General features: G+C 34.9%; 1 protein-coding gene and 3 non-coding genes across 8 annotated transcripts in view; 3 read left to right on the top strand and 1 right to left on the bottom strand.

Annotated features, from left to right (window-relative positions):
• Nucleotides 1-1,455: 1,455 nt before the first annotated feature.
• Nucleotides 1,456-1,529, bottom strand: trnai-aau (transfer RNA isoleucine (anticodon AAU)). Its single transcript has one exon. It is a non-coding gene; the product is annotated as a tRNA-Ile (tRNA).
• A 548-nt stretch (nucleotides 1,530-2,077) lies between these two features.
• Nucleotides 2,078-2,149, top strand: trnap-ugg (transfer RNA proline (anticodon UGG)). The gene has a single exon. It is a non-coding gene; the product is annotated as a tRNA-Pro (tRNA).
• Nucleotides 2,150-3,788: 1,639 nt separating this feature from the next.
• Nucleotides 3,789-3,860, top strand: trnag-ucc (transfer RNA glycine (anticodon UCC)). The gene has a single exon. It is a non-coding gene; the product is annotated as a tRNA-Gly (tRNA).
• Nucleotides 3,861-6,418: 2,558 nt separating this feature from the next.
• LOC147836365 (uncharacterized) overlaps nucleotides 6,419-13,383 on the top strand; it is a 144,100-nt gene continuing 137,135 nt past the window's right edge. For 4 of the 5 annotated variants that reach the window (XR_015493696.1, XR_015493701.1, XR_015493698.1 and 1 more), the window contains exon 1: nucleotides 6,419-6,840. The gene's annotated coding sequence lies outside the window, so the exon portion shown is untranslated. The remainder of the gene's footprint in view (nucleotides 6,841-13,383) is intronic. The other variant, XR_015493702.1, reaches the window with a different exon arrangement.

The following is a 13,383-nucleotide window of genomic DNA, read 5'->3' as shown; positions in this document are numbered from 1 at the left end:
GGGAGAAGGGCCTTAGTCAGGGAGATGATCAATAACCGTAATAAGCGTTCTTCTGAGGAGAGAGGAGAACCTTACAGAAGAACAACCATCTGTGCAGCAATCCACCAATCAGGCCTGTATGGTAGAGGGGCCAGACGGAAGCCACTCACCACCTGGAATTTGCCAAAAGGCATCTGAAGGACTCTCAGACCATAAGAAACAAAATTCTCTGGTCTGATGAGACTAAAATTCTGCTCGCATCAAATTCAAAGCTCTGATGTTTGCTTACAAAGCGACCTCTGGCTTTGCTCCTTATCTGCTCTCACTTCTGCAGATTTATAGGCCCTCCAGAAATTTGCGTTCTGTGAATGAACGTCGCCTCGTGGTTCCATCCCTAAGAGAAATCACTTTCCCGAACTCTCACATTCAATCTGCCCAGTTGGTGGAATGAACTCCCTAACTGCATCAGAACGGCAGAGTCACTTGCTGTCTTTAAGAAATGACTAAAAACTCAACTATTTAGTCTTCACTTTCCTTCCTAATCTGCAATTGCCTCTCTGGCTATACCACTAAATGTACTAAAAAAACAACACTTCTCTAATGCTTTGCTTCTTAGACTTTACACAAATGAAACTTGCCTACAGCATTTGTTGCTCTTATAGTTGTGTAAATTGCTTCCTTGTCCTCATTTGTAAGTTGCTTTGGATAAAAGCGTCTGCTAAATGACTAAATGCAAAATTGAACTCTTTGGAGTGAATGCTAGGTGTTACATTTGGAGAAAACCAGGCACCGCTCATGACCAGGCTAATACCATCCCTACAGTGAAACATGTTGGTGGCAGCATCATGCTGTGGGGATATTTTTCAGTAGCAGGAACTGGAAGACTACTCAGGATAGAGGGAAAGATGAATGCAGCAACGTACAGAGACATCCTGAATGAAAACCTGCTTTAGAGTGCTCTTGACCTCAAACTGTGGCGACGGTTCATCTTCCAGAAGGACAATGACCCAAAGCACACCACCAAAATATCAACGGAGTGGCATCACAACTCGGTGAATGTTTTTGAGTGGCCCAGCCAAAGCCCAGACCTAAATCCTATTGAACATCTCAGGAGAGATCTAAAAATGGCTGTAAACCGTCACTTCCCTTTTAACCTGACAGAGCTTGAGAGGTACTGCAAAGAGGAATGGGCAAAAATTCCCAAAGACAGGTGTGCCAAGCTTGTGGCATCATATTCCATTATTATTATTGTAGAATATTAAACATAATATGTATATTGAATATTATAGCTCAACAGCTTTAGTACATGTAAGATTCAAAACAAGTTTCATTTGTCTCAGTACAAGATTAAAATTAAAATTTAACGTTACATTAAAAAAAAAGGTTTATACTATTGCTGCCTTCAGTGAATAATCACCTCGGTTCTACAAATGCTTTGTTTTCTACACGTAAGAAAAACATCATGAAAAACATTCATGGCCAGTACGGGGATCGAACCCGCGACCTTGGCGTTATTAGCACCACGCTCTAACCAACTGAGCTAACCGGCCTCGATATTGAATAAGAAAATAAGCCATCAAGACCCAGTATATAGTTGTACGGTTGTTAGCTGACAATATTGTGGTGAATTTTATACTATTGTGGTTTTATATTTTAACAACTATATGACATATCTACGTCAATGTGGGCAGCTAGAGCGTAGATGTAAACCAAATCGGATTCAAAGCATCTGTAACGTTACAAGGCTAACAGTTAGCTTTACCTTGCATACAAAGTAAAAAATTAATGCAAACTGGGCGGCGCGTTTGCCGCAGTTTTCGAACGTAACTCTTCAGAATTCTGTTCAATCGCGTGTTAAAATGTTCAACACGAGCGTAACGTAACATTCCAGAAAAGCGAGCTTGCGACGCAGTGGTTTGCGTTTGGTGTGAACGCGGCGATGCTTTAAAAAGTCCATTCTGTTTTCTGTCATATATAGACTATAAACGACAGCTATAGCGTATGTTTGTTTTGCGACCCAGATCAAAATTATTTGCTGTTCAATAATCATGCTTCTCAATATGAGAGTCATAAAGGCGTGCATGCACATCATAAGTATGGCTCGTTGGTCTAGGGGTATGATTCTCGCTTTGGGTGCGAGAGGTCCCGGGTTCAAATCCCGGACGAGCCCGCCTTTTATTTAAAAAAAATAAATTGAATTCAGTGTAAAGTTACATTGTTGTTTCTGGTAAATGAAATAATATGATTTTGATTCATTTAATTAATTACTTTTAAAAATATTGCAATTTATTCCTTGAAACAATTCAACAAGTACATGTGCAATACAAATAAAAATCTATTGTAGTTTAAAACAATTTTCATGTTCTAGTTTAAATGACACCCTGGGCAAACCACCCCATACACCCCCACCCTCTAAATTGTTAGATTTTTTATATAAATAACAATTTCTTTATATTTATTCTAAATAAATACAATTATTATTATTATTATTATTATTAAACAATTATTATTCTAAATAAATAACAGAAATCAATTCTAAATGTAACTGAAAAACAATGTAACAACTGGAGAGATATGCTAGGATCACTGAAGAAATCTTTTGCTTGAACATTAGTTAGTTAATAAACTTTAGTTTTGTTGACTTGCAGAACTTGCTGAGGGCCCAAACCTCTGCACAAAAGGCTGTTACTTCGGTTTCATGGTGCATGCAAACAACTGGGATTCACAAAGGAGTGCGTGTGGCGCACGGGAATGGTTTCCTGCCAGCATGCGTTAGTTTGCTTTCACCAGCGTTTTTTCAGTTGCACATAGAGAATGCGGGCAAAACATGCCAACTATAAACAGCCCCAATGTCATTATTCTGGCATTGCCACTCTAAGTTAATACACTTGCATAAAGTAAACCGTATCCCAATGCTTTTACTAGGGGATATTTTTTTTTTGCACCTTCTCCGCGATCCTCTGGGCGATCGGCCATATTGCCCATGCTGCGACTGGGAGAGAGGCAGTGAATCAGCTCCATTAGTGGCTGCATTTTATTTATTTATTTATTGAAATATTAGGAATTTACATTAGTACATTTAATTTAATAATGTCAACAGCAAAACCATATTGGGGTGGTCAGAGTTTACTCAGGTGTGGTTCTAAGCCTAAAAACAAAACAGGACAAGCTTTATGAAAACAGCAGTGACATTTTAACCTTTCTCTACTTCTAATGTTACAACGCCTCTGTGTCCTCGCCCCTTTGATGCGCACTTACTGTGGTGTAAACCGAAGGGTTTATGACATCATTAACGTGGATGTGCTTATTTGTAGTCTCTCAACTCATTTTTGGGATCATATTGAAAATCCTCTATATAACATGTATATTGAATACATTAATAGACAAAGATTCACAGAGTGAAGAAAACCAGAGACCAATCTCACTTCTAACAATTGATTATAAGCCATCACTTTGGCATTTGCAAATAGATTAAGCTTATATATGTATCAACTATTAGAACACTTTTTTTTAATTCCCCAGTTAATTCTTGAAGTCATTGGGTGTAGAAATGTTGTACACTATGCTGTGTATAACTTTTTTTTAATTATTTAGATTTTTATTTATATTAGCTTATTTTTTTACCATTGTTATATTAGTCTTTTTATGTTTCACCTTTTATATTTTGTTGTATATTAGTGCCTGATGGTTTATGTACGTTAATAAACAGTAGTCACTCAACCTTTGTTGCTGTAGGCTTTGCTAAGCTAATTCTGCAGAAGGGGGAGGAGAAGGAGTTTTAACATGCAATGCCCTTCCCCACCACACATGCGTTGGTGGTATAGTGGTTAGCATAGCTGCCTTCCAAGCAGTTGACCCGGGTTCGATTCCCGGCCAACGCAGCAGACACTTTTCCATTTATTTATTTTTTCATTATAGCAGTAAGCAACATTTGTGTTTTAAAAGAAATATATATTTTTAACAAAAACATGATAAAAGGCGAAACAGAGAACTCTCACCAATTCCAGAAGCACTTATCTTATTGTTGGTTTGTTTTTGGTTGTATATTTATTGTAAAACCACCATTTATTTTTGTTTTTGCTATTAGTTATTCAGACAGTATTTCCACAAGTCTATTTTTTTTATAATCTACAACGAGTCTCTTAGAATAACTGACTGTCGCTCATGTAACTCACTGTATTTGAGGTAATAGTTGCTATCTAAAGGTGTAGTTCATGCAAAAATGTTAATTCTGTAATCATTAACTCACCCTTAACTTGTTTCAAACCTTTATTTATGTCTTTCTCCTGTTGAACACAAAATAAGATAGATAAAAAAGCTTGGAACCTGTCTCTATTGACTTATTATTATTTGTTTTTCTTCTTCAAAATATCTTTTTGTGCTCAACAGAAGAAACAAACCTAAAGGTGTAGAAACACCCGAGAAAGAGTAATTAGTGCGCAAATGTAGATTTTTGGTGAACTATACCTATATGTTTAGAGCAACATGATATTAAGTTGTATTATTTTCATGTGTGATTAAAAACAAGAAAATAAACGTTGTTTGCTGTGCTATTGCAGTGTAAAAATCAATGTCATGGTAATGTTACATGAGAACTTTAGTAAAAAAATAAAAAGTTCTTCATTCATTTTCTTTTCAGCTTAGTCTCTATATAATCAAAGTTCACCACAGCTGAATGAACCGCCAACTTATCCAGTACAAGTTTTACACAGCGGATGCCCTTCCAGCCACAAACCAGGTTAGAAAGTAAAAATTGACAAAAAATCCAGATAAAGATAAGTTTGAATACTTTTAAGTATTAATTATAAGTAAACTATTAAGGCAGCGAGTTGCATTTGAGTTCTGTTAGCTTATCACGTTTATGGTGTAGCGTCTGTAAAGTTGTTATGTGAATTGTTTGTAACATTTATGTTTGATTATTGTTTAATGCTTTTTAATATGTTGATGTTTGTGTGCAGAAAATTTAACAACTTGCCTCCATAACTTCAAACTAAAGACTCTGCAGTATGCAGGTATAAAAAAAAGAGAGTCAATAAATGACTAAAGATGACCAGCTTTATTTCAGTCAACTGCAGAGTCAGAATCTTTGTAAGCAGTTTTGTAAGGGGGGTGCTATTATAACACAGTTAGGTTATTTCGAAGAGTGTAAATGTCACAGGTTGGGAAAGTTATTTTAAACTGCCACTATTATGAATTATAAAAGGTTTATATTTTAGTTTGGCAGTCCTTAAAAAGCTGATATATATGCAAGGTCAAAAACATTTTTTTCCTATAACATGCAGCCCGCTGTTTATTTTTTCCTCAATTACTAATTAACGGAAAAAAGACACATTTCTAAACATAATGGTTTTAATAACTAATTTATGATAACTGATGATTTATTTTATCTTTGCCATGATGACAGTAAATAATATTTGACTAGATATTTTTCAAGACACTTCTATACAGCTTAAAGTGACATTTAAAGACTTAACTAGGTTAATTAGGTTAACTATGCAGTTTAGGGTAATTAGGCAAGTTGTTGTATAATGATGGTTTGTTCTCTAGACTATCGAAAACAAAATAGCTTAAAAGGGCTAATAATTTTGACCTTTTTAAAAATTAAAAACTGCTTTTATTCTAGCCGAAAAAGCTAATTTAGACTTTATCTAGAAGAAAAAAAATATTATCAAACATACAGTGAAAATTTGCTTGCTCTGTTAAACATAATTTGTGAAACACTTAAAAATTCAAAGGGGGGCTAAAAACTCTAACTTTAAGTGTGTGTGTGTGTGTGTGTGTGTGTGTGTATATATATATATATATATATATATATATATATATATATATATATATATATCATCACTTTGGCCAAAGGAGTCTGTTGTTGTCCTGAAATTCAAAAATCGATAACTTTGTGTGACATAATATATCATTGGAAATGAAACGGTCTGTTGAAAAGGCTAGCTTACATACCAGCAGATGTTTCCTCATGCTTTTTAATGGCAAAGAGGATTAGACATGGTGCGTCGTAAATTTGATTTAAAGGTGCAGTAGGTGATTGTCTTCAGAAGCAGGGGGACAACCATATGTCCCTAATGGTTTTATCATTGTTATTATTATTATTATAGCATGGAGACTACGTCATTATGGTTATTTTCAAAGTTTTTCTCAGGTTTAATGAAAAAGCTAATTTTTCTTTAAAACTATGTATTGCATTGTTTGTTGTGTTTTTTACAGTCAATAGTCTGACTCCTAAAGCAGAATACATGCAGGAAAAGACATTTTCCATACTCATAATAACTAACTTGTTTACATAACAATTGTTAAATTGACTGATCACACTGTAAATTGGTGAGCCTGTTCATCTGCTAAACAGTCACAACTCCGAAAACATAAAAAAAACATAAAAAAAAAAATATTCACCCCAAAATAATTGTCATTATCCCTTCAATAAAAGCATAAATATTATGCTATACTGATGAGCATATCCGCAGCTGGATCCTACCTAGACTTTACATCAGGTCCAATTTTTGCAAATTGTACCACGAGGCACGAGCATGTTCAAAAAAGTTTTGATTAAACACAAAAGCTACATCAAAGCGCCACCTGGTGGCAAGTGGATATATCTCAAGCAAATTTCTCCACAGTTGAGACATAAACGTCGAGTATTTGAAAGCGATTAAACGATCAAGTAACGAATGTAAAAAGTAGCTTGTTCAAACCATATTGTTAGTCAACTGGAAAAAAAACAAAAACGGATGAGCTACTAACGTTAGCTAAGCTAATTTACCTAACGTTATAACGTTGCGTTAGGCCTAATGAATTAACGTTGCGTTACACCGAACTTCACACTTCGAACAACTTCTGCTGGTGTTTGTTGTAAGTATATAACCTACATTTCAACGTTTTCATTGTTGTTTATTTGTTTAATCATGTTCCAGACTCCCTTTTGGTATTTGTTGATTTGATGAGCTAATTTGGGGAAATGTTTTTAAAATAATAGAAATACGCATACTTTTCCAGCATACATATGGCCAAACAGTCAGTGTGTACTAGTGTATTTGTGTGCAAACGGTGCTCCTGATGCCCGTGTGTGTGTGTGTGGCGCTTCTAAGGTGTTCACTTACACTTTGAAGGTCTTCCCATCTTTGCTAGTAGTTTTTAACGGATGCAACGGTTGCTCTCATAGGAGCTTAGAGGCATAATCATGGTACAATTAAGATAATTTCAGAACGACAGCTGGTGGGTAGAGAAGTAATTTTCACACCTCCTAATCGAGGAGGGCTGTCAGATTAAGATAGAGAGGTGATTTGAGGGAAATTGTCTTGGCCGAGTCTTTGGAGTGAGGCCCAGGTGGCCGCAGGTATCTGCTCGTCCGTGTCTGCTGCTGCCCAGGAGGAAATTTGCTTTTGATTTGCCACACTGGAGAGATCATGGGAGAGCCAGACTTCCTCCACATGTCTGTTGGGATTTTGTCAATTTATTACCAACACCCTCCTCTGCCCGTCACTATAAGTTTTACTGGGCTAGACTGAAATCTTATTCAGTCCTCGATGTCTGTTGTTGTATTCTTTGTTCTCGACGTTCACCCCCTTTTGAAATATAAATTGAAACATGAATTGATAATAAATTAATTAATTTTAGTTTGATTTACTTCTTAGGCTTATTCAGCTGATACTTTAAATGTATTCATACATTTTAAAATCAATATTACCGTTTTTAAAGACGTTTTAAGCTTTTCTAGAGGAATATTTTTTTTCATATTGAGGTTAAATCAGAAAACATTTGTGCTGTGGAAAATCAGTATGCACGTGATTGGTATTTCTACTTATTGTCCACAAGATGTCAGTGTTATCCACACTTCGATAAAATAAGATCTACTCCAGTCGATAGATCAAAGGAAGATTTTTTTCCACGTATAAGCATGTTCAAAACACTTCCCAAATAAGTAAAAAAAAATGTATAAAGGAATAAATAGATAAATACAAAAAGTAAGTATAACGAAAAATTGAATGCAACGTATTCAATGCAAGTTAGGAGGAAGCTACAGTGGGATCCTTTGTTTCTAATTTGACAAAATTGGGCTTTTATACCTTTTAAAGTTACCTTCTAGTAATTAGGTAATATAAAATAATATGGTATAAAAACAATTCAATCTAATAAAGAAGGTCAGGTATTTGCATTTAAATAAAATAACAATTCAATAAAACAAATAACATTTTATATTTATTAACAGTGCAATGTGTGTGTGTGTGTGTGTGTGTGTGTGTGTGTGTGTGTGTGTGTGTGTGTGTGTGTGTGTGTGTGTGTGTTTGTGTGCACGTGTGTGTTTGTGTATGTATATATACATATACTGTACCTAATATTACTGTGTGATGTTTCTGGATTATTTTTATTAGAATAGGTTAACAGGTTATATTTTAGCTTGATAAATTTTTTTTTTTTGTCAATTCTGTGGTTTCAAGTTCCCCCTGCAGATTTTTATTGTTTATTTAAACTGATTCAGATATAAACACCGATTCAGGTTTAATAGCAGATATTCCTGTTATAGGTAATGCATTAAATACAATTAAACAAAAATATATAATTACAGATGCTAATGGTTAATACTAGTTCAAGTGCTATTAAAATGTGTTAATCAAAAGTTAGCCCATATTTGTAAATTAATCTTAATATAACTAACTAATACATACATATGAATTACGTTTTTCATCTTAATCATTGTACACTCTAAAAATTATGTGTTTTTTCAACTTAAATTTGGGTAAAATATGGACAAAAAACCCTGGATTAATTTTTTTTCAATATAATTTATTACCCAAATTTAACCAAGTTTTTGGTTTGTTCATTTTACCTATATTTAAGTGTTAAATAACACATTTTTTAGAGTGAACTTGTAGTTAACAATTGTACCTTTATTGTGAAGTGTTGAATTTTAATTCAACAAAACTGCAACTGAAAAGAACATCTGAAATTACATATCATATTACATGTTTTAAATAATGACTGTTAAAGTCATTTGAAGAATGACTGTTTTAAATATTGGCTTACACACAGCTTTGTCAGTGTACAAAAAATCAAGCTAACATCCTGTTGCACTACTACACTTGATTTTGGGTTTATATCGTAAAAATAAATAAAAACAAGCATGTTAAATGAGAATCTGAAATATTTTATGGCTTACTTAAAAAAGGTGATTTAGTAGTGAAAAATATTTTGGTTATGTTTTAAATAAATTGGTCCTACACTTCATATTTTCAGATTTTTCGTAGTGCATGTATTAAGCCCGGTACTTTTACCATAAGCCGACATATACCATTTGGTAGAGGCTGATATTTCAGAAATATTAAGATGTGTTGAAAAAAAAGTCATTGAGTGTGTTAACTAGCGACATTAGGGGTTAAGAAATACAATCTAGACATTTTTTTTCTTGGTGGGGTAGTTAAAGGGTTAATCAATGTACACTCTAAAAATTATGTTATTTCAACCCAAATTTGGGGAAAAATGGACAAAAACCCCTGGGTTTAATTTTTCAATGAATTTATAACCCAATTTTAACCCTTTTTTTTTTTTAGGTTTGTCCATATTTTACCTATATTTGATTTTTTTTAAAAATCAGATTTTTTATTTGTGTACTTGTAGTTAACAAAATTACCTTAACTGTGAAGTGTTACATTTTAGGTAATCCTGCTGGTACAAAAGATGAGTTAAAATATTTTTATTATAAATTATTCATTTATTTATTTTTTGCTTGAAGGAAAGAATTTAGACAGTTAACCAACCACTCATAAGCAACTATTCTCTGCCTTTTGTTGCCTGCACTTTAGAATACAGTTTAATGCATTCCCTAATGCATTTCAGCAATAGTAAAGCAATGATGATCACTTGCTTGCCAAAAATCTCATCATTCAAACATTCTTCATAAAAAGCAAATAATGCATGATGTCAGAAAACAATTACGCGCACGTCCTCTGTTAAATGATGACAAATCATTGATTTCACCGACAAAACTACAACTGAATTGATCCACGTCAAACAAACCTGATCTCATTTACACAGTCATATTTATACCAGATAAACTCCTCATTCTAATCTATTTCAGTAATGGGTTTTGTGTAGTTATAGAATGCGCTCTCCTAATTATGGGAATTGCTTTGAATGGCCGAACAACAATGAAGACCGGCGACCATTAGCGGATGGTTTCCGACCACTCGGGTAAAGCATGATCTGCACAGTCAATAACAAACACGGCCGTTACGTCTCCAATGTCTGAACGTACAGAGAGCAATCAAGAGAGAGAGACGACCTATTCAGAAGTGAGTCACTCCTCGGGGGCCGATATGAAAATATGAAGTACTCTGACTGAGCTCTAGAAAAGGATTAATCATTTTAAATGCCACTGAAATTAAAAGGCCCCGAACAATAATTACTTCTGCTTGCTGTTGCCACCCACGCTTCCCATGACTTAACCTGTGGTCAAAGGGGGCAGAAGGATGTGTATACAACCAATCAGCGAAGCCCAAGCCAGGCTCTGTTCTCCTTTTTCCACGTGTGCTCTGTTCTTTCCTTCCGTTTTTTAATTGATATTCCGGGCGCTTTTCATCATAGTCCTCCTGGGCTCAACCTTTCAGAAGCCAAACTTGACAGTGATATTTCAATCGAAATCATGCCAGAGGTAAAGGCTCTACTCCAGTGTTTTAAAATTTTTTGTCATTTGCCGTTGGTCGTTGAAGATTGGCTATTCAGAATGGTGGTCAACAGATATGTGTGTGTTTTTTTAAATGATGGTCCATTTGGTGTCTTTCCACATTCTTGCTGTGTGGATACACCAACATCAATCATTCATTTTCTTGTCAGCTTAGTCCCTTTATTAATCCGGGGTCGCCACAGCGGAATGAACCGCCATCCCATCCAGCAAGTTTTTACGCAGCGGATGCCCTTCCAGCAGCAACTTATCTCTGGGAAACATTCACACACACTCATACACTACGGACAATTTAGCCTACCCAATTCACCTGTACCGCATGTCTTTAGACTGTGGGGGAAACTGAAGCACCCGGAGGAAACCCACGCTAAGGCAGGGAGAACATGCAAACTCCACACAGAAACGCCAACTGAGCCGAGGTTCGAACCAGCGACCCAGCAACCTTCTTGCTGTGAGATGACAGCACTACCTACTGCGCCACTGCCTAGCCCGATACACCAACATATTCACACAATTTATTTGTCAAAATGCTAAATGTTTCTGGGAAATTGGTGGCCTGTTCGTACCAGGATAATCTTATTTAGTTCATTACTAAACAACATCTTTTTAGTTCAAATGTGTGCTCAGTTGGAGAACCTGAATCCTTATATATGTGAACTTTGGCAAACGAAAAACTCATGAAACATGATGTCCATTTCATTCATACTGGAAGCCAGAGGGCGCCCTTGTACAAATTATGCAGATGAGACTCGTAGAAGTCATTCCATTTATTTCCGAGTATGGACAATGACATTTAGCCATTGCTGTAGCTTAATAAAAGTTCCAGACCATTTTTTTTTGAGATTGCTGTAGTATATTTGAAAAAAAAAGGCAAGTAACATACTGAATTACGCACAAAATTTTTAACTAGAAAAACGAAATTGGTATTTTCTTTCACTTTTTTGTTTACAATTTCAAAAAGGTAAAGACATTTTGAGTGCAACACAAATACACCATTGCAACGATATGCATTTTGTCAAGTCATCTTAAGCATTTTTTGAGAATATATTATATTTATAATTTAATAATGTAATGCGTATTATAATGTATCATTGTATTAGTTTTAGTCATAACAGATCACGGAAGGAAGTTTTTTAAACACATTGATTGATGTTTATTTTGTATTTTGTATTTTTTTGCATAATTATGCATTCATCTCCTCAATACTAGCTCTGAAGCACCGTTTTCTGGCCTGAACATTATTTATTTAAATTTTTTTGATGACTAATGTCTACTGAACTAATCAATATTTAAGTTATTTATGTTGTCCATCTATGGCAATCATACGTATGTTTGCCATACAGCTGTCACAAGCACACCAGTCACGTACATTACCTAGAAAACATTAAATAGTAAATATGTAAAATAGTCACAAATATTTATTCTGTCAGCCACCTAAAGATTTTCAACTGCAGTTTTGTGGTCTGTCATTTTAAAACGCTGAAGTCTTTTATAAGCAAGAAGATTTTTGCCCCATTATTTATATTTTTTTTGTTGGACTTAATCATTAGAGAAATTTTAAGCTATAGCCCTTTGTGTAAATGCTTGTCTTAATCATATACTGTAAAAGGTATGGACATAATATCCGTGATGTCACTCATAGGTTTCTGAAGAGCACAAATGAAACTACAAGTAGGCGTGGAGTCATTGCGATGACCGAGGGTTACCAAAAAAACAGCAAAGACGTGGAGTGTGAGCGGAGCTACAGATGCCTGCTAGCATTTTGCTTAGATGAGTTTTTCTTTGGGAGGAACGCTTAACACTTGTGTTTGAAATGTGTACTATATCAATAGTCTTTTAAAAAACACTGTTGTAATACATTGAGCCACTAAGCATTGTTCTTATGACATTTTTCTACAGGAGAAAAATACTAATCACTTCCAAATCCTTCAAATATAGTCTATGTGAGTATTTATGAAATCCAGGCATAACACTGTACGACATTGTTTTATAAGACTATTCAATAGCCTACAGCTTATCACTCTGTCAGATTCTGGAGTGCATTACAGGTCTAAAGAAAATTATAAATGATAAACTATCTTAAATAAAACAAATATTTATAGATATGGTATATACTTATATAATTTCACTCACCTTGGAAATGGAGGCAACTTGAATGGTGTGTGAACACAATTAAGTGTACAAAGCATGCCTTATTATCTGATAATTGTAAGAAATAATCTCAAAAGGCAATTTACTGCGTAAAGCTTCATATAACAAAACAAAAATACAATGTATATGCCGACTTCATCAGCTAATCAGACGGAAACAGCAGAGGTGATGTGATGGTGACCAGCGAGATCTAGCTGTCACTCAAGTGGCCACGCTCTTAATTATGCAGACTTAATATAACTTGATAAAGACCAAATGGATGAGTTATAAAAAATTTACCCCCTCACAGTTGGCATGAAGGGTAATATTAGATATATATGTACCAAAAATGTTCCTTGTACCAGGCTGTTTTTTCTGCTGTAAAGTTAGTTATTGTAACATTGGGTCAATAGTAATGTGCTTTATTATGGAGCAAGGACTAGCGGAGTTTCCATGAATTGCAGTTTCAGTTACTTCAGTGATTAGCTTCACGAGGGAGAGCGGGATGTTGCTGCTTGGTCTTAATACATGCTTAAACATTTGTTTAAGCCCCCCTTTATTTTTAGATTTTTGAGTGGAACTTATTT

Source organism: Danio rerio, chromosome 6 (genome assembly GCF_052040795.2).
Source record: "Danio rerio strain M-AB ecotype USA chromosome 6, GRCz13ab, whole genome shotgun sequence".
Lineage (NCBI taxonomy): Eukaryota > Metazoa > Chordata > Actinopteri > Cypriniformes > Danionidae > Danio > Danio rerio.
Note: the sequence above shows the minus strand (reverse complement) of the source record. Positions and strands in the feature narration are given on the sequence as shown.